At 35.7% G+C, this 19,988-nt stretch overlaps 1 protein-coding gene, 1 long non-coding RNA gene and 1 other non-coding gene across 30 annotated transcripts in view; 2 read left to right on the top strand and 1 right to left on the bottom strand.

Moving 5' to 3' along the window:
* SLC9A9 (solute carrier family 9 member A9) overlaps nt 1-19,988 on the top strand; it is a 655,912-nt gene that overhangs the window by 311,282 nt on the left and 324,642 nt on the right. The window lies entirely within an intron of this gene.
* The window catches only part of LOC140613899 (uncharacterized), a 70,485-nt gene that overhangs the window by 39,658 nt on the left and 10,839 nt on the right, over nt 1-19,988 (bottom strand). For 7 of the 18 annotated variants that reach the window (XR_012014810.1, XR_012014811.1, XR_012014815.1 and 4 more), the window contains exons 4-6: nt 14,888-15,028; nt 13,697-13,832; nt 9,949-9,980 (exon numbers count right to left, since the gene is read on the bottom strand). This is a non-coding gene — a long non-coding RNA (uncharacterized lncRNA). Of the gene's footprint in view, nt 1-9,948; nt 9,981-10,176; nt 11,773-13,696; nt 13,833-14,887; nt 15,029-19,988 lie in introns of those variants that run through there. The other 11 variants (XR_012014812.1, XR_012014807.1, XR_012014813.1 and 8 more) reach the window with 4 other exon arrangements.
* On the top strand, nt 15,516-15,622 carry LOC140614545 (U6 spliceosomal RNA). Its single transcript, XR_012015383.1, has one exon. It is a non-coding gene; the product is annotated as a U6 spliceosomal RNA (small nuclear RNA).

Below are 19,988 nucleotides of genomic sequence, written 5' to 3' on the forward strand. Positions count from 1 at the left end.
GCTTATTCTATTTAATATTTTTATCAATGACTGAGATCTAGGGATAGATTGCAGGCTTGTCAAATTTGTAATTGATATGAATCAGAGAGGTAGAGCAAATACCCTGGATAAAATATTCAGTTTCCAAGAGACAGCAACAGGCTGGAGAAATAAATTACCACATGTAGTTAAGGTTAGCTTGACATCACTAGTCTCTGAATTATTAACTACTGTATTATAATCATCCTATCAGATTTTGTTTTAGGCTATTAACTAATTAATAATCCTAGGTAAGTGCTTTCCCAGAGAAATATACTTAAAGCAAAGTTTCTGTTCAAAAACTACATTGGAATATAAATTTATTCTTAAAATTTTTCGAATGAACAAATAGAAATTAAGCTATAAATCAGAATTTCATTGTTTCCTCTATGATTTTTATATAAATCATGACCTGAAACGTAATCTCAGATCATTTTTTCACCATGAGCTGCATTATAATTAATACAATGGATGTTATCTGAAAAATTTCACGGTAATTGTCAAGTTAGAAAGAATTTATCTAAACTTCTATGATAAGAGGAATGGCTGACTCTGTGCTCTTACCCATAAGAATCACTTACTTTTCCCCCAAATAAACTGATGTTCAGAGCAAAAAGACAATTCACTGCAGTGTGAGCTTTAGATCAACAATGAATACTTTTAAAAAGAATATTTATATTTAATACTGGCAATTCTAAATACTGTACCCTGATCATAGCACTTATCATGATTTGCAATTACATATTCACTTGTTTACTCATTCATTGTCTATTATGTTTTACTATTTTGTAAACTCCACGGCAACCGTGACCATGTCTGTTTTCCTCATTAACATGTCACCACTCAGCGCAGTTCCTTGCACTAGTAGATGCTCAGTATATATTTATAGAACAAATAATTTATAGAGATCAGATGAGCTACCAAGATTGATTAGTGATTGTCCATTAATTGATGAGTTGAGTGGACAGACTATTTATTTCTCAGTGTTTTCCCCCAATGTAGTCAGTTACATGTGAAGAATATTACCTTTTCCTTTGATAACATCACCAAAAAGTGACCTCTTTACATGCAGATGACCCAGAGGAAAACAAAAGTAGTCATGAATTTACTCAAAAGAGATTTAGTTAGTAAAATATTTGGAGTGAGTCTCCTCTGCTGCTAGCATTTGTGTCTATTTAAACCTTTTTGGCAAAAGAGAAGTACTTAACTGAGCTTTATTTATTTATCTATTTATTGCACAAGAAGTTTTGAATATAATAATCTCAGAGAAAATAAAATAGTTTGACAATGATATTTCAGACATATTTAAACATACTCTTTGGGCCTTATTAATGCCATCTATAATATGAGTGTTGACTAAATGCCTCTTATTTCATGTAATGTGACTGATACCACCAAGGTATGGTTCCGAAAACAATTTCACAGTTCAGAAAATGATTGGCCCAACAGAAATAATCAATTTAAGTGACTTAAATAGCTCTCTATATTCCATCTCACTAACAATGAGTATTGTTAGCAAATTATTATGGCATTTTCCCTATCCTTTTATCCTTCCAACCTTCCACCCCCATCCATCTGTTTAGGGAAATATCTTCTGCTCCCTAGTTTCTCACATTCTAAACAAGAGCATGCTACTTCTAAGAGATCATGAACAATGAGAAGGTAGTGTTTTCCTAAGAAATTAGTGTGTTGAAATGATTAACACATATCCCCAGGGTAGGATACAGACTACATTAAATTAAATAAATAAAATATATTAAATATAGATACATTAAATAAATAATGGCCTGTTCTCCTGGCAGCTCACAGTTTAATTGGAGAAGTAAATATTCTTCACCTGAGCTTGTGCATTACCATTTTCTACTATTTTCTTTTTAAATTTGAATATCTATTGAGCATTTACTATGTTATGTACTAAGTGATTTACATACACCATCACATTCAATCCTCCCAACAACACTATGTAATAGACATTTCTTATCCCTATTTAATTTAAGATGAGACAACTAAGGGTCAGGAAGGTTAAGATATTTGCCCAAGACTCCTCAGCCAGAAAATGGCAGAACTTAGTAAAAGAGCCACTGCTCAGATATTTGGTAAATTCGAAGCAAAATAATTAGAATAAATGTCAAAAGCAAGAGGTCCTACAAGAGAAGGATCTTTGTGCAAATGAACACAAGGGATCATGTCATGATTTCCAGACATAGGGGTCACTAAGAAGAAGAAGGGTTCCCCTCAGTCTCATTGCTGTTCCATGGCCAAGGTACAGCTGTGACAAGGGATTCAGAGGGAAGAGCAGGAGGTGACCCAAAGACTGCCTGGATTGAAGCCCTATCTCTCCCACTTCCTAACAATCCTGGACAAGTTACTTGACTTATTTGACCTGCATTGCTGTCATCAACAAAATATAGAAGCAACTTTTATGAAAACTTAATGAGGGGGCTCTTTGTTAATAGTAAAGCACCATGAACATGCTATTACTTGACTTCTTCTGTTAATGGGACCAGGGATACTGTGAAAGAAAAGATTATTCTTAGAAGTGCTTCACTTCACTTCTTTCTCAAGCTTCTGGCCATGTGGGTAGCCCTCCAGAGTCAGCTGGAGGATAGCAGAGATTAAGGAGGACTAGTTTATCCTCTTACCCAGAGCTATTGTCCTGGTAAAATAAGGATTTATATGCCTTTCCTCAGGATTGACACAGCATGACACCCCAAGATGAATTTTTATCTGGGACAATGCAAAATGTTGTACACGTGCATTACACTAAATAAAAGGTTCTGCAAAGATTTTAATATTTGAATGCTGTGCATGGAAAATATCTGTGCATTATGTATAAAATGCAAATTTTTGCTAATTTGAAAATCCCGTTTTCATCAGACAAGCATAATGGTTCTGGTTTGCTTCGAGTTAGCTTCCTTTCTAAATATTAGTTCCTGTTTGGAAATGTGTTTTCTCTCTCTCTTTTTTCTTCATACACAAACAAAATTACTCTGCTTAGAGTGTTGATCACAAGTTCTCTCAAATACTGAGTATTCTCTGGGACTTTGCTTTAGAAACTGTAATCTTTAGAGTGACAACATTTTCTACATTTCCTTTTTAACCTCCTTGCTTTTCCTCTTGTCTTCCAGTTACTCCTTGTGGACATTCTTCAACATCTCTCTATAACATTAATAAAATATAGTGCTCAGAAAACTGCCTCAGCAACTCTGATGAATGGGTTAGATAGAGGTTCGTGAGTTGTTGAGGTAACATTCTTTCTTTCCTGTAGAGATTCTTTTCACTGTTATGATGGACTTGGCTGGGGGAGGCTATCACAATTTTAAAAATGCAGGATAGCATGCTATGGGTCCCTTTGATGTGATGCACCATAGAAACTGCCATTTCTCTCAGAAGAGAGAAAACCCATGTGTCTTTCATTCTCCATTTTAAGAACATTGGGACAATATCTATAGAAAATTCTATTTACTTGGGTTTCTTTTCTGTCAAATAATTGTTTTGAGATTATCGCTCTGTTTATAAGTGAAAGTAGCATTTCAATTCTTTTTTTTTTCTTTTTTGCATTTCAATTCTTTATAGTGATATTCCCCACTATTAGATGGGAATAGATCCTCATTGCAAGGCTCTGAAGGATCCTTCCAGCAGGAAAGAAATGATCAGGGAAGCTGAGCAGATTGGTATGCCTCCTCTTACAGTGCCAGGTTGGTCCTTAGGCAGCCTCTCTCCCACCATCAGAGACACCATTGGTTTTAGACACAGAATTATGAAACAGTGAGAAGAAGCACATGGATTCAGTACTGTCTTGAGCCCCTGTGAGCTCTCTGTATCTATCTACTAACTTTCCAAATCTGGGATGCACATTGGATCTCATGGTCCTTGACAAAGTTATTTCTCCATTTAACCACCCCAATGTTCTGCTTCTATCTGTTATGCAAGATCATGGCCTCTGCCTTCATGCTTTTTATAGTCTCTTCCAGAGCTTCTCTGCCCCACTTCAACATTTATCATTTCTGAAGTTCCTGATGCATAAGCCGTCTTGATGCAGGTTGATGAGTAGGCCACACAAAATAGGGCCTGCACCTTCTTGACTTTAGGACACTGTTGAAAAGATCCAAGTGGGTTCAGGAAATAGTAGGTGTTAATGCCCTTTCCACACCATTCCAGCATGAACAGTAGTAGTAGCTGGCTTTTGTCAATCTAATATCTCCTGCTCGTAGCTCGGTCCCAGCTATGCTCATGGCAGCCATGTAAATATTCCTAATATTCATTTCTTCTTTGCCTTACCTCTGACACTAAGTTAAGACCTTTCTCAATCTTTTCCTGGACTTCTTCAGCAAAATGAAGCCCATGGACCATCAGTTTATAATTTGCCCCTCGGCCTCTATCCACTCTAACCCAAAGTTCTGTAATTTTTTCCCTATAAATCATCAGATGATAAATATTTTAGATTTTACAAGCCCATATGGTCCGTGGCAACTATTTAACTCTGTCATTGTACTAAAAAAGCAGCCAAACACTCCATGCAAACAGATGAACATGGCTACATTCCAATAAAACTTTATTTATAAAAAATAGGTAGTAGGCTAGATTGGGTACATGAGCTGGCTGTAGTTTGCTGACTACTGCCTAATTAAACTAAGGTATCTGATATTTCTCTACAGACTCTGTGTGATGATAAATTCTCTTTCTTTGCCTGAAATGCCATTTCCTCCTTCACCTACCCGGCTGGCTTCTAGGCATCCCATCAAAACTGAACTCAAGAACACCTGCCTCTATACTGGATTCTTTCTAAATTCCATCTGCATTAGAGGTCCTCTGAGCTCCCATTTTTCCTTGAACACTCTTTCTACCACACTGAACTTTCTGTGTTGTCTTATTTCTGTCTCTCTAACTAGATCATGATTAGGCAAGCATTTATCTAATACCTAATTTATTGAACAAAATGGAGTAATTGATATGATAGAAAAGTAAAAAGTTAGATATCTAATTCAACAATGACAAATTATGAGATTTCTTTTCTTAATCCGTAGTTAGGAGAGGCTTTATCGGAGGTGTTACAAAGTGTTGTTAGGAGCAGAAGCCAGGAGGAACTGTCAGCCTCCTGAGCCTGGAGTTGGGAAAACAGAGGCAGAGATCTGTGCTTAGCTCTGCTAGTAACCAGTAAGTGTCTGGGTCAACTCTGAAACCTCCTGGGCTTCAGTAAAGTCAGCTCAATATATTGATCCATAAATATCCTTTCTATCTCTAAAAGTTTCTGGGAAATTTTCTCAATATTTTAAATCAGGATAGAATGAATATAATTTAACACTATTTAATGCCATAATCCAGTAATAACTTCAGAAATTATTGGGGAACACACAGAACCATTTTTGTCTTCATTCAATGTCTCCAGATTATTCATTTGGTGGGGGGCAAGTGTTTTTTTAAAATAGCTTTCTATTCTCCTAAATTTTCAATTCTAAGTTTTTGCACTTCTGGAAGTCTCTCAGATCTTTCAATTTCACTATTTCTAATATGTTTTACATCATAAAACCAGGTAGTCAACTTTTCTAAAAATCTTAGAATTCTGTAGAGGGTAAGGGTGAAAGGAAGCAGAACACTGTACTGAAAAGAAAACAAACTTTTGTCAAATAAAGATTCAGTTTCTACTTCTGTCATTCACAGTGTGCACCTTTGGGGAAGATACCTTCCAAACAGGTTTTCCTCATCTATAAAATGGCGATAATTATACATACCTCACACAATGTATAATTATACATAACTCACACAGTTGTTATGAAGGTCAACAATCATATATTGTTTACAGCACCTAATACATAGTAAAAACTCAGCAAATGATGCCTCCTACATTTATTTTACTATTTTTATTGGTTCTGAGGTATTCCTGTGGTCATTTTAATGCGTGGACTTAAGCTTTCACAGCCTTTTTTTTTTTTTTTTTTTTTTAAGATTTCAAATGTGTGGGCTCACAGCTGTCCTTTGAAAAGCTCAGATTGGTATAGTCAGATAGTACCTGTGAGAACACCAATACCCCAAATGACATGTAAAAGGATTCCATAAATGTGGAATCTGAATTGATAGATCTACCACTCATCACAACAGTGGAAAGTTTCCAATGTCCTAACTATGGTTTATATCTTTTTCATTCTAATAAAGAGACCCCCCCAAAAAAAAGAAAACCACCTTTAATCGCCCTAGATCCCTATTGAATGCCATGTGAGCAAAGACATGATCCAATTATAGCACATTCGGAGAGCAATTTCTCCTCATTTTATTAGGCAATCAGTAAGATGTACTCTATTGTCTGTTGGAGGACTATGAATTAAAGTGCCCAGAATCAGAAGAGAGCTCTGCACAGTCTATTTTCTCCCAAGCTGGAAGTATATCTGAATGTGCTTTGTGGCTCATTAGAAGAGAGAGGCAGAAATGATTGAGAGCCAGAAAGACTGATCAAAGAACTAAATATACAGCTTACCAAATGACGCGTAGCAAGGGTGAGAGGGGAAAATGGGATCAGAAATTGATACAGGCATACCACAGATTAGTAAAGGAGCTTGTTTAGAGAGCTAACCAGAAGCAGGACCATGAAATTGAGCCCAGGAAATACTAATCTTAACCCTCAGAGATGGTATACTCATCATATGGTTTGTTGAAGACTCGCATAGGAAACAAAGGAAGAACCCACACTCAGTCAAGCAAAGCAACTGATTGCTGCTCTGGAGCAGGTGGGCAATCGAAAAACACACACACACAGGTTATGCTTAGAACCTATAGGAAAAGAATTATAAAATTTTAATAGAGGAGGGATATACTATATTCTTGCTTAGGAAAAGTCAATATTAAAAATGCTACTTCTCCACAAATTAATTTTTAAAATGTAATGTGGTTCCCCAAAACAATAGGACCACTCTTTTTCTAAAATTGGATAAAATTATTGACAGTTCATATGGAAAAATACATGAGTTACAATAATGTCTAAAGCAATCCTGAAAAGAACAGATTAATAGAATGATACAATTACTATAATTATTGCAATGTGGTACCAGGTCAGGAACAGACAGGTCAAAAAAACAAGATAGAACACTCAGAAACAAACACATGTGTGTCTCAGACATGCATACACATGTATTAGATGTTTAAAGTAGATTGCAGTTCAGTAAAAGGAGATAAAATTGGGCCGTGTTGCTGGCTAATTATGAAAAAAACAAAAGAGAAAGTATGTTACAACTCTACCATCATAACTTACACATGAAAACAAATTCCAGATATTTTAAAATGTAAAAAAAATAAAATAAAATACATAAAATCACCAATTACTACTACTGAATACTACTCAGTAGCACTTAATAAATATTTGTGAAGTAGTGGTCATAAAATACGATTTAAAGAAATGATTTTATTGCAAAATTTGAGATTTTCTCATTTATATTCTAAAGACCCTGGTTGCTAGGGCTTGAAACATGCTGAAATTACCGAATATTTCACAAATTTTGCAGGACTCTGTAGTTAATTTTCTTTTTGGTATTATCTACGGCTGCCAGAAAATTAATCATTTGCTATTGGTATTTGGAATTCCTTTTCTATACTTTTCAATTCTAAGGTGGTTTTTGAAAAGAAAGAAAGGAAAAAAAAAAAAAAAAAAAGAAAAGCATACCTCAGACCCCCCTGAGTTAAACATTAATCATGTGACTCTGACCACAGCACAGCATTTGGGAGGAAGGTAATTGATCACAGTCAAAGCAGCTTGCCATAAGAAAATGTTTTGTATCTTTTCAGTAGTTCCTGGAGTCAAGGAATCAAACTGAGAGGAGAATACAAGCAGTATATTATTGGGAGGCTATTGCAATCAGCACAGCTGTTTCCAAATTGTTTGTCACATATTTCAGCCCCCGCTGTTTTCTTGTTTTTCTTTTTTTCTACATTAGGGGGAAAAAATCCATATTGTTCGGATTTAGCTTTCTTAAAGTGCTTCAGGTTTCTAAGGCAGTTCTTTAAGTAAGTTGCTACTGAGGTAATTCCTTTTGTTTATGTGTAATATGCAAATCGAAATAACAGTACTCCCCTCTATGTGGCAGGCTGGAACGTTTCAGTGAGAGGTGTCATAGAGTTTGCCCTCAGGGAAGTATGAAAATATAACTTGGTGCCAATCAGCTGGGAACTCCCGTGTGTGTCATTTCAAATCAGCTCACACTAGTTACAGGTATTTTGGTCTGTTTTGCTATAAACAAAAGGATACCATGAAATGGAGGTTTGACAAACACTCAGTTCTATTGGGGAACCTTGACATCACCTCAAAAAAGCAATTATTTGCCTCTACTTTCTTTTTAAAAAAAAATAATTTATTTATTTAGAGAGGGAGAGACAAATAGCACACGCAAGGGGAGAGACAGAGAGAGAAGGAGAGAGAATCCCAAGCAGACTCCACCTTGAGCTCTGTGTCCCATGGCTCTGACTGAGGTCGTGACCTGAGCTGAAACTGAGTTGGATGCTTAACTGACTGAGCCACCGAGGAACCCCTAACTTTGCTTTCAACTGGGCATCCATATTGGTGGCCTGGCATCCTAACTGCCAGGTTCCTCTTGCAAACCTGTCAGAGCACTAGGGCACCACTCTGAAGGTCAGTGTGACTTAATGCCAAGCCAGCTCCTTGCTAGCCATGAAAGATTATCCATGAGTAAGAGATTGTCTGAAGGCAATAGGATCGCACACGATTTGGCTCTACTTGGAGGGCAATATTCCACTTCAATAGGCTGCATTCAAACAAACTCACATGGGTTCAGAGTTTGAAACTTTGAAACAGGCTACACGCAAATTTTAACTGTTTTCTGTCATATACAGTGATATCTACTTCTCTGCAATCTTGATGCTGCCGATGGCAATCACTGTCTATGTGGAGACAAGGCCAGTGCAACTCTGAAGTGACCTAACCCATGTGGGGCAGGCTGGGATGCTGTCTTGAATAAAGGCCAGCACTCACTGTCTTTTAGATGCTTCTAACATTGATGATTAACCCAAATCGGTTTAAGAGTACCCCATGCTTTAATCTCTAATTGCTTCACATTGACCTCTATGTCATTGTCCTTGACCTCTTGATTTTCCTTCCAAGATACATTCTAAGTTAAGCTACTGTGTATTTTTTGGGTTATGCTCCCAGGCCCTAGAATACTTCCTAGTCACCTTATAGAAAAAGATCTAATTTTAAGGCAACTTTGCAGACTAATTGGGTGCAAAGTGATCCGTCAAAAATTCTTTCCATAGATGAATATTCCATTCTGAGGGTTTTTTTTTTCATGTATCATTTTGATTTTTGAGGTGCCACAGATCAGGTTTATACTGCTTTGTTTTCTTCTCTGAGTATCTTTTTGGTTTTTTGCTGTTTCCTCCACCCACTCACACCTCCATTCCCAGAATACAAGGGAAATTAAATGTTCAAAATGTATATTCATTTGAAAAAAAATCTAAATAATCAACATTTAGGATTGTGCCCAATACTCCTGATTGGAAAGGTTTTTAATGGATTGAAGATAAAAATTGATTAAAAATGAATGTTTCTCTCCACTATGTCATGATTTGGTAACCTTTTATATAAAGGATATGGGGTGGTATAAGAGGAGAACATAGAACAAACGTAATAGCCAGAGATTAGTTAGCTGAAGTTAACTAAGGGTTAAATTAAATTTTATAAATTAAAGAAAAAATATCGAAAGACCCAAGTCTGAAAAATTTTAGTACTTGTCCTTGTTTGTATTTTTATTGCTGTCCCACCTTTAAATTAATTGGTGCACTTTAGAAAACAATAAATTGTAGACAAGCAAAAATAAGTACACTAGAACCCCTGCCATGATCCAACCTACTCAAAGACAGCCACTATTATATATATACCATTTCTTTTGCTCATACATATACATAATATATACATATAAACAGGCATACCTCAGAGATATTGTGTGTTTGCTTCCAGACCTCTGTAATAAAGCAGATATTGCAATAGAGTGAATATTACAAGAAAGTAAGTCAAATGAATTTTTGGTTTCCCAGTGCATGTAGAAGTTATGTTTATACTATATATGGTAGCCTATTAAGTATATAATAGCATTATGTCTAAAAAATGTACATACTGTAATTTTAAAAATACTTTATTGTTAAAAGATCCTAACCATCATCCGAGCTTTCAACAAGTCATAATGAGGGGTCATGTGTCGATGTTGATGGCTGCTGACCGATCGGGTTGCTTGATGATTGGGTGGCTGTGGCAATTTCTTAAGATGACAATGAAGTGTGCTGCATCAATTGACTCTTCCTTTCACAGTGATTTCTTTGTAGCTGCTTTATAGCATTTTGCCCACTGTAGAACCTCTTTCAAAATTGGAGTTAATCCTCTCAAACCCTGCTGCTACTCTATCGAGCAAGTTTATGTAATATTTTACATCCTTTGTTGTCATTTCAGTAATCTTTGCAGCATCTTCCCCAGGGGTAGATTCCATCTCAAGAAAGCTCCTTTTTTGCTCATCCGTAAGAAGCAACTCCTTATCTGTTAGTTCAATCATGAGATCGCAGCGATTCAGTCGCATCTTCAGGCTCCACTTTTAACTCTAGTTCTCTTGCTATTTCCACCACATCTGTATCTCCTCCACTGAAGAAGTCTTGAACCCCTTAAAATCATCAGTGAGGCTTGGAATCCACTTCTTCCAAACTTCTGTTAATGTTCTATTTTGACCTCTTGCAATGAATCATGACTATTAGTGGCATCTAAGATGATGAGTCCTTTCCAGAAAGCATTCAACTTACTTTGCCCAGATCCATCAGAGGAATCACACTATCTGTAACAGCTATAGCCTTATGAAATGTATTTCTTAAATAAAAAGACTTGAAAGTTGAAATTACTCCTTGATTCATGGGCTACAAAATGGATGTTGTGTTGGCAAGCATGAAAACAATAGTAATTTTGTTTTATTTCTCCATCAGAGCTCTTGGGTGACCAGGCACATTGTCAATAAGCAGTAATATTTTGAAAGGAATATTTATTTCTGAACAATAGATCTCAACAGTGGGCTTAAAATATTCAGTAAGCCATGTTATGAACAGATGTGCTATCATCTAGGCTTTGTTGTTCCATGTATAGAGCACAAGCAGAGTAGATTTAGCATCATTCTTAAGAGTCCTAGGACTTTTTTAATGGTAAGTGAGCATTAGGTTAAACTTAAAGTCATCAGCTGCATTACCCCCTGATAAGAAGTTCAGGTTCTCTTTTGAAGCTTTGAGACCAGACATTGACTTCCCCTCTCTAGCTATGAAAGTCCTAGATGGCATCTTCCAGTTGAAGCTGTTTTGTCTATGTTGCAAATCTGTTGTTTTGTGTAGCCAGCTTCATTAATTATCTTAGTTAGATCCTCTGCGTAGTTTGCTGAAGCTTCTACATCAGCACTTGTTGCTTCACATTTTACTTTTATGTGACCGAGACAGCTTCTTTCTTCAAACCTCATGAACCAACCTCTGCTGGCTTCAAACTTTTCTTTTGAAAATAGGTTCCTCACCTCTTTTAGCCATCATAGAGTTGAGCAGAGTTAGGGCCTTGCTCTGGAGTAGGATTTGGCATAAGAAAATGTTGCGACTGGTTTGATCTTCTATCCAGACCACTAAAACTTTCTCCATTTCAGCAATATAGTTTCCTATATTTGTTTTCTTATCCTTCATGTGTTCACTGGAGTAGCACTTTTAATTTCCTTCAAGAAATTTTCCTTCGCATTCACAACTTGGCTGTTTGGCACAAGAGACCTAGCATTCAGCCTATCTCAGCTTTCAAAATGCCTTCCTCATTAAGATTAGTCATTTCTAGCTTTTGACTTAAAGTGAGAGACATGCAACCCTCCCCTTCACATGAACATTTAGAGACCATTGTAGGATTATTAATTATCCTAATTCTAATATTGTTGTGTCTTAAGGAATAGGGAGGCCCAAGGAGAAGGTAAGAGGCAGGGTGAAGGCTGGTTTGTGGAACATTCAGAATACAAACAACATCTATCAAGTAATTTCTCCATCTTATATGAGTATAGCTCATGTGACCCCCCAAAACAATTACAATAGTAACCTCAAAGACACTGATCAGGGATGCCTGGGTGGCTCAGCAGTTAAGCATCTGCCTTTGGCCCAGAGCGTGATCCTGGATCCCAGGATCCAGTCCCACATCAGGCTCCCTGCATGGAGCCTGCTTCTCCCTCTGCCTGTGTCTCTGCTTCTCTCTCTGTGTGTCTCTCATGAATAAATAAGAAAAATCTTAAAAAAAAAAAAAAAAACAAAACACAAAGACACTGATCACAGACCACCATAACAAATATAATATTAATGAAAAAGTTTGAAATATTGGAAGAATTACCAAAATGTGACACAGAGACCCAGAGTAAACAAATGCTGTTGGAAAATTGGTGCCAATAAACATGTTGGAAATAGGGTTGCTATAAACCTTCACTTAGTAAAAAAAAAAAAAAAAAAGTACAATATCTTCAAAGTATAATAAAGTGAATCACAATAAATCAAGCATGTCTCTACCTTATTTAGAGATTGTATCATACCATACAAAGTGTTTGAAAATATTTAACCAATCATCTTTGGTGGGATATTAGTTTTATTTTACTACATGTTGGCAAATTTTCACTACTACAAAGAGGAACAATAATAATTAGTAAAAATAGAAATCGAAAACTCAAGAGAAAGGCAAGAAAATTATTCTGGAAATTGACAAAAATATCTAAAAGCTAAACATTATAAATCAGATTCACTGAACACCCAAGCTACCTATTCATAAAAAAAAAATGTGTTGATGATAATTATATTCTTCTGACTAAATAATCTTATTTAACAAATTGCTTGTACCACCCAGTCCCTTTATTAGGTCCCAATAAAGATTTTGCTGCAAGTATGTGGTTCTTGTGAGAAAAGACCACTTTCTGAGCCCCAGGTGTTCTACATTTAACATACTTCAGATCTACTTCTTGCCCCTTCAACCTGCTATTCTTCTACCAACCTTTTCCTCCAGATGTTAATTTATAGGAATACTCAAATCATTGCTTATAAATTAACTTTTGCACAATCAACCAGACTTTAACATAACACTTAATTGTTCCTACCTTTATCTTCTTAATCTTTTTACTAATTTCAGATAAATTATCTTTCTTTCTTGACTTGGGGCTAGATTCCAGGACCCTGAGATCATGACCTGAGCCGAAGGAAGATACTTAACCAACTGAGCCACCCAGGAGCTCCCTCTTTCCTCCTTCTTAAGCAGTATTTTGGCTTGCCTCTACTATCTACTTTACTGTTAATATGTTTTTCTTCCATCACCAAAACTAGCAAATGAATTGTGTTACTCTGCTTTCTTATATCCCTCTTTAACCCCTATAAACTGGCTTCTTTCCCTTGACTTAACCAAACCTGCTTCTCCATTTCTTTTTTTTTTTTTTTTTTGCCATTTCTTTTATTCTATTCAAACTGCCCTTTCCAAGAACTCAGCCTTTTTTCTTCTCTGAAACATCAAAAACTGTTCAACTACCTACCTGTGAGAGCTCTCCTCTCTTCCATCCATTCCTTTCCCTGCTCTAATCTAGCTTTCTGTCTTTCCCTAAACCCTTGCTATGTTGTCTTACTACTTCTCTTTCTCCTGATCACCTTACGAATGTATCCCTACCTTTGTTTCTCTCTTGGCACTTTTGCCCTTCGGCAAGTTGTCTGTTCTCATAGTTTCACATCCACTCCCTGTTTCATGAATATAGGTTTCTGGATGAATATAGGTTTCATGAATATACTTTCTTGAATGTAAGTTTCTGCAAAGGGAACGTAAGGATCAATTATTTTGAGATACTGCATGGTGAATATAGCTTTATTCTCCTCTCATGCTTAGGATGATACTTTGGCTGGCTATAGAATTTTAGGTTAGAAATCGGGTTACTTCAAATATTTCAATACATGTTTCCTTGTCTTCCAGCTTTCAGTGCTGCTTTCAAAAATCCAATGCTGTATGACTCTGATACCTTTGTATGTGATTTATTTTTTATATTTCAAGGAATTATTTAAATTTTCCTTCATATTCCTTTTGTTTCAAAATGCCACAGTAATGTGCCCAGTATAATGTTCTTTTCTATTCACTGTGCTTTATATTTGGTGAGCCCCACAATTTAGAAATTTATACCCTGCAGTCTTGGAAATTTTCTCATGCCGTTTGTCTGATCATCTCATTTTCTCCTTTTTAATTCTTCACCTATATCTATCTAAGTATCTATCTATCATCTGCCTATTAATATAAACATTTTCTGGAAAATTTACTCAACTTTATATTCCAATTTTGAAAATTTCATTTCAACTCTTGCATTTTGTTATTTCTAAAAGCCCCTTCTTGTTTTTAGGTTGTTTCTTTTTCTAGGATCCTATTCTTATTTCATGAATACAATATCTTCTCTTGCCTCAGAATATTGATAATAGGTTTCAGGATATTTTTTTTAGTGCCTTAAATTTTGTCTGTTTTCTGCAAGTTCTTTTTTTCTGTCTTTTCATTCTGTTCTCTGTTTCTCCTCACCCCATTAGAAAGGCTTAACTGAATATCCATATTTAAGAGAAAGGGAAGGGGGGAGGCCTCAGAAGGCACAGGAAATGAGTTAGGGGCAGGTTCTGAGCTTGTCAACCAGTGAGCCTCATTGAAGGATAATTGGGGAAACTGGTGTTTATTTGGTAGCACCTCCAAATTTAAGTATCTGTGAACCAGTTTCTCCAAATAATTCCTGTACTAGGAGGTATAAGCCAATTACCAATATTCTGGCAGACCTATATGGAAAAGGGTTTGGAGGTTCTCACAGTTTATTACATGGACTTTTGCTTAACCTACCTCTGTATGCCTCTCTTCCTCTCCTCTGTACCTATTGTCCCCGGTCCAGAACATTCCTCAATCAGTCTCCGAAGAAAGAAAATCCTCATGATGTGGGGTATGTGATAATGGCAGGCTGCTCAGAGAAACAGATCAAATATCCTAAATTTAACAAAACAGTGTTGAAGTTTAGAAACATAAATATTCAAAAGCAATGGGTAAAATTATAAAAGTCCTGATTAATGCTGAGGAATCGGCTCTACCAGATACTAAAATGTACTTTGAAGCTCTAGCCATCAAAGTTTGATGCTTGTGAAGGAAAAGGCTGACAGCTTCATGGAAGATTGAGTCACAAAAAACTCCAAATGACACATGTGGGTATTTTGAATATCCTAAAAGTGTTTTTTTTTTTTTATCTTGTAGAGAAAAGATGAATTATAACAGGATATTCATTGCAATGTTATTTATGAAAGCAAAAAATTAAAAACAATCTAAGTGTTCACCAATATGAAACTTGTTTAATACACATGATAACTTCATACAACACTTGCAGCTGTTCAAAAGAATGAAATAATTCTGTGTGAGCTGATTAGGAAGAGATCCAATACATGACTTAAGAAGCAATTTGCTGACTAATATGTATGGTATTGTGCTCGCTTCGGCAGCGCATATACTAAAATTGGAACGATACAGAGAAGATTAGAATGGCCCCTGCGCATGGATGACACGCAAATTCGTGAAGTGTTCCATATTTTTTTTTGTATGTTGCAAAAAAAAACCAACAACAATATGTATGGTATTATCTCACATTTGTTCTGAAAGAGAGCGTATCTATTTGCTGATCTAAGCATGAAAGATCTAGAAGCATAAGAAATACTAATAGTACCCCAGGGAATGGGAATCCGGGATTGGGAATGGAGGGGAAGAGTCTTTCACTTTTCACTTTATACCCTCTGAACTCTTAGATTTTTTCTTCACTTTTTTTCCCAGGAGAATATATATCTGTATAGCTAAACTTTTGTTAAACATTAATAACTACAACATTGCTAGCTTGCCATCCAAATACTAGATTGTGAAATAGTTTTTAAATGTAATTGAAAAAATATTGATCCTAGGCTGGCCTACCCTATAGCAAATTGGCCCATGAGCTGGGATTTATTTCTTCAGGCTTGTTATCATACTATATCTTTGCCCTCAACAACTCCAGCTGCCAATCATCATGTTTCCTTGCTTGCTTTCTTTAGAGCCAGACATCTAAAGTTCTTAGATCACTCTCTCCAGAATTTTTATTTACTTACCTTGCTGCAACATAAGAGTTACCCAGATATCTGTTCTCCTCAATCATTTGCTACAGTTGCAACAGATCTGTATACAAAACAGTCTTACAAAGAATAGACTGATCTTCACCCCTCCCTGCTTTAACTCACTGGAGTGGGGAAATAGATCACAGTACCCACAAACTACACAACAAACTAGGATCCATCTAGGAAACTAGAGAATTTACATAATTTCACATTTCTTTTCTTCTAGAGAAAACTTTTTAAATGATTCAACTACATACAAATAGATGGCAAATAAAACATATTCATTACCCAGATCATTTTAAAAGATTGATATTATTTCAGAACCGTTTTATAGGAATAAAAATACAGCTGCTATTGTGGTCTTCTTATTTACTTCTTTCTCTAACTCTCTTCTCCCTGAGGGTAACCACAACCCTAAAGTCAGTATGTGTTTTTCCTGACCCTTTTTATATGCCCTACATCTGTATGTACCTATAAACAATATACAACACATTTCTGTGTTTTAAACAATTTACATAAATGGTACTATGTTGTACCTTCTTGTTTCAATTAGATTGCATTCAGCTATAAGTAACAACAACAACAACAACAAAAACAACAAAAAACCCTCTACCAAGCATTAAACAATTGTTATTTGTCTCACATAAGAGAAATCTAGGGAAAGGTGGCTCAGTGGTGATTGAGTGGCATAGTCATGTCATCAGAAATGGTAGTGACATTATCTATAATTCTGTTGCACTATCCTAGTGTGTGGCTTTCTATCTACTGGCTACAAGTTGGCTACCAAACCTTAGGAGCTCACATTCCAGAAAAGAAAAAGAGGGGAGTCAATGGCAGAAAGTCTTCTCCTTATTTTGTTTTTTTTCTTTGAGAAGGGAAATCACGCAAAGATTTTAGTACATCTCATTTGCTAGAACTGATGCACCATTTGCTGTAAGAGAGGACAAGATACTGAGTATTTTAGCTTTTCTGCTTCCTTAGTACAGAAAATCACTGTGAAAAGGGGGTTATTAGTGACTTTTAGGTTATTAGTCATGATGTCTTCTATTTTATTCTTTTACAACTTCCTTTTTCCATTTGCCATTATTTTTTTTACAACTCAGCCATATTGGTAATTCTAGATATAATCCATTCATGTTAATTGCTCTGTAATATTTTATTATATAAATATATCCATTTATTTGTGCATTGTTGTGCCCAAGATTGCAAATCCTAGAGCAAGGAGCTGACACCGATGCAAACACAGGAGGGTTTATTTACAAGCTCGAGCTTGGGTTCAAGTATACCCTACACAGCGGAGCAGGGACTTGGACCCTGAGGCTAAGAGGCGTAGAAGTTTTTTATAGGGGGCCGTGGCCAATGAGATTGTAACACACACAGAAAGTTGCACAGTCATGTCGGTCCACACGCAGGTGGCCAGTTGAATTACATTTTACCCTATAGTATCCATTTGAACTGGCCTATTACTTTGGTCAGAATTGGCACCCAGTTTTGGCGGGCACAAGGCGGGGTTACTTTGTTATGAGCCGATTTCCAGTAAGGGTGTGCCCAGCGGCTTGCCTAGGGTGGGGCAGCGCCTTAAGCAATAAGCAGGTCATGTGGGGATGATACAGGAGGTGGCAGGTGCAGCACAAAATGGAGTTAGTCCTGCTCTGCTTGTCCAGGGGTAGGGGATTTTTGTTAAATTTCCTGGGTCGCACATGCATCTTCCTGTTGATGGATCTTTAACTTGTTGCCACATATTCACTGTTACAAAAATGCCATGTGAGTATCCTTGTATATATCTCTTTGTGCTCGTGTGAGAATTTTATGTGTAATACATATTACATAATAGTATACTATACAATAAATGCATTATACAACATATCTTTATGTTTAGTATATTTATATTTATTTTATATTTAGTATATTGTATATTACATATATATTAAGGGGTGCCTGGGTGGCTCATTTGGATGAGCATCTGACTCTCAGTTTAGGCTCAGGTCATGATCTCAGGGTCATGAAATCAAGCCCCATGTCCAGCTTTGTGCTCAGTGGAAAGTCTGCTTGAGATTATTTCTTCCCCTCCCCCTGCAAGTTCTCTTCTCTCTCTTTCTCTCTCTCTGTCTCAAATAAATAAATAAATAGATAAATAAATAAATAGTATAAATCATTTATATATATAGTAGAATAGAATGATAGGTAACATTATTTTCATCTCTGATCTCACACACAAACATACACACGTATCTTATTTTGTGCTTTCAGTGTAAATACTTTTTCAATGCATTTTGTTTTTGCCTTTTCTGCTTTCATTTAGACTATGGAGTTCTTGCTATCCCTTTGTTGATGTTATTCTACCACCATGAAGTGATTCATTTTAGTTCCTTTTATTGTTTTAGTCAATATCCTTAAATTCTAAATGCATAATTCACATAACATACATAATCAACAAAGTCCAAAATAAATCAATGTCTCTGGCATCATCCTTCCTAATTCTGAGAAATTAAAATGCTTTAACTCTTCCATCATTCCTTCCATCATTCATGTCATTAATCATCTAGTATTTTAGTTCCACCTCATTTTAACCATTCAATGATCACAATTATTTTTACAATCAGTGCTTATTTTGGTTTATCTTATGTTTAATATTTTCTTTGCTTAGCATTGCATGTACCTACTCTTCCCTCTGTGTCCAGTTTTCTTCTTTCTGAAGCTTTTCTTTAATGATTCTTTTACTAAAGATATGTGATTAGTAAATTATCTCAATAGTAGTAATTTAGTAGTAAATTACTGTGTTGCATCTTTTCAGTTTATTGTGCATGACTCTTAGCATTCTTTTATATTTTTCTTCTCTTTATTTGCCTGTGTTCTGGATCATTTCTTCCGATCCTGTTCTCTGATCTTCTTTTGAGCTGTGCTGATTTTTTTATTTTATTGTCTGTGGTTTACTTTCTAAATTTTGGTCTGGTTCTTTTTCATATTGGCTATGTTCTTTCATTATGTTTTATATTTACTTTTAAGATATTAGTAATCATTTTAAAAGTAGCTGTTTTTTTTATGTCTTTTAGATTGTGCAGTTGTTTTTATTTCTTATCGTACTAGTTCTTTCTTTTAAATTTGTTTTTAATTTTATGCCTTCCCTTCATTGTGGTTACTATTTTTATATTATCGCATATATTTTTTATGTTTTGTGAAACAAAGTTATAATGAAAAGAGAGGGATATTGGTTTATATTGTACTTCAGTTCAGTTAAAGAAAACATACAAACACATCTTTTTGTGAGGCTTTTTCTTTTCTTTAATAGCGTCAGCTGGAGCTTGTCATTCTTGCTTTGAGTTTTCACTTTGTTTCTTACTCCTAGGGATTCCTATTCCTTTATTTTGAGTTCAGCTATGTGTTTAAAAGTTGTTATAATTTACATATAGATTTATATACACTAATACAGGAGGGAATTCTGCATTAGTTTAGTTCTATTGGTTTCTAGAACAATCTATTAATGACTTTCTGAAGACACTTAATTTGCTTAACACTGCTCTGTACTCCTGTCAGCACCTAATGATGTCATGAGGTCATTGAAAACAAATAGTGGTCTTAAAAGTGGTTTCTGTAAAAATTCCTTTAATATGTGCCAAAGATAATATCTGCTAATATGATTGTCTAAAGCGGAAGTAAACATGTAGGCCATCAGCCAGATTCCATCTGTAGACATATTTTGTTTTGTCCATCCATTGTTTAAGTATTTTATGTTAGTTTCCAATTAAAAATTGGCTAATTTCACATAATGGTTAAGAGTTTTAGTGTCTCTTAAAAACAAACAAGCGAACAAAAATAAC

The sequence above is a fragment of the Canis lupus genome, chromosome 22 (genome assembly GCF_048164855.1).
Source record: "Canis lupus baileyi chromosome 22, mCanLup2.hap1, whole genome shotgun sequence".
Lineage (NCBI taxonomy): Eukaryota > Metazoa > Chordata > Mammalia > Carnivora > Canidae > Canis > Canis lupus.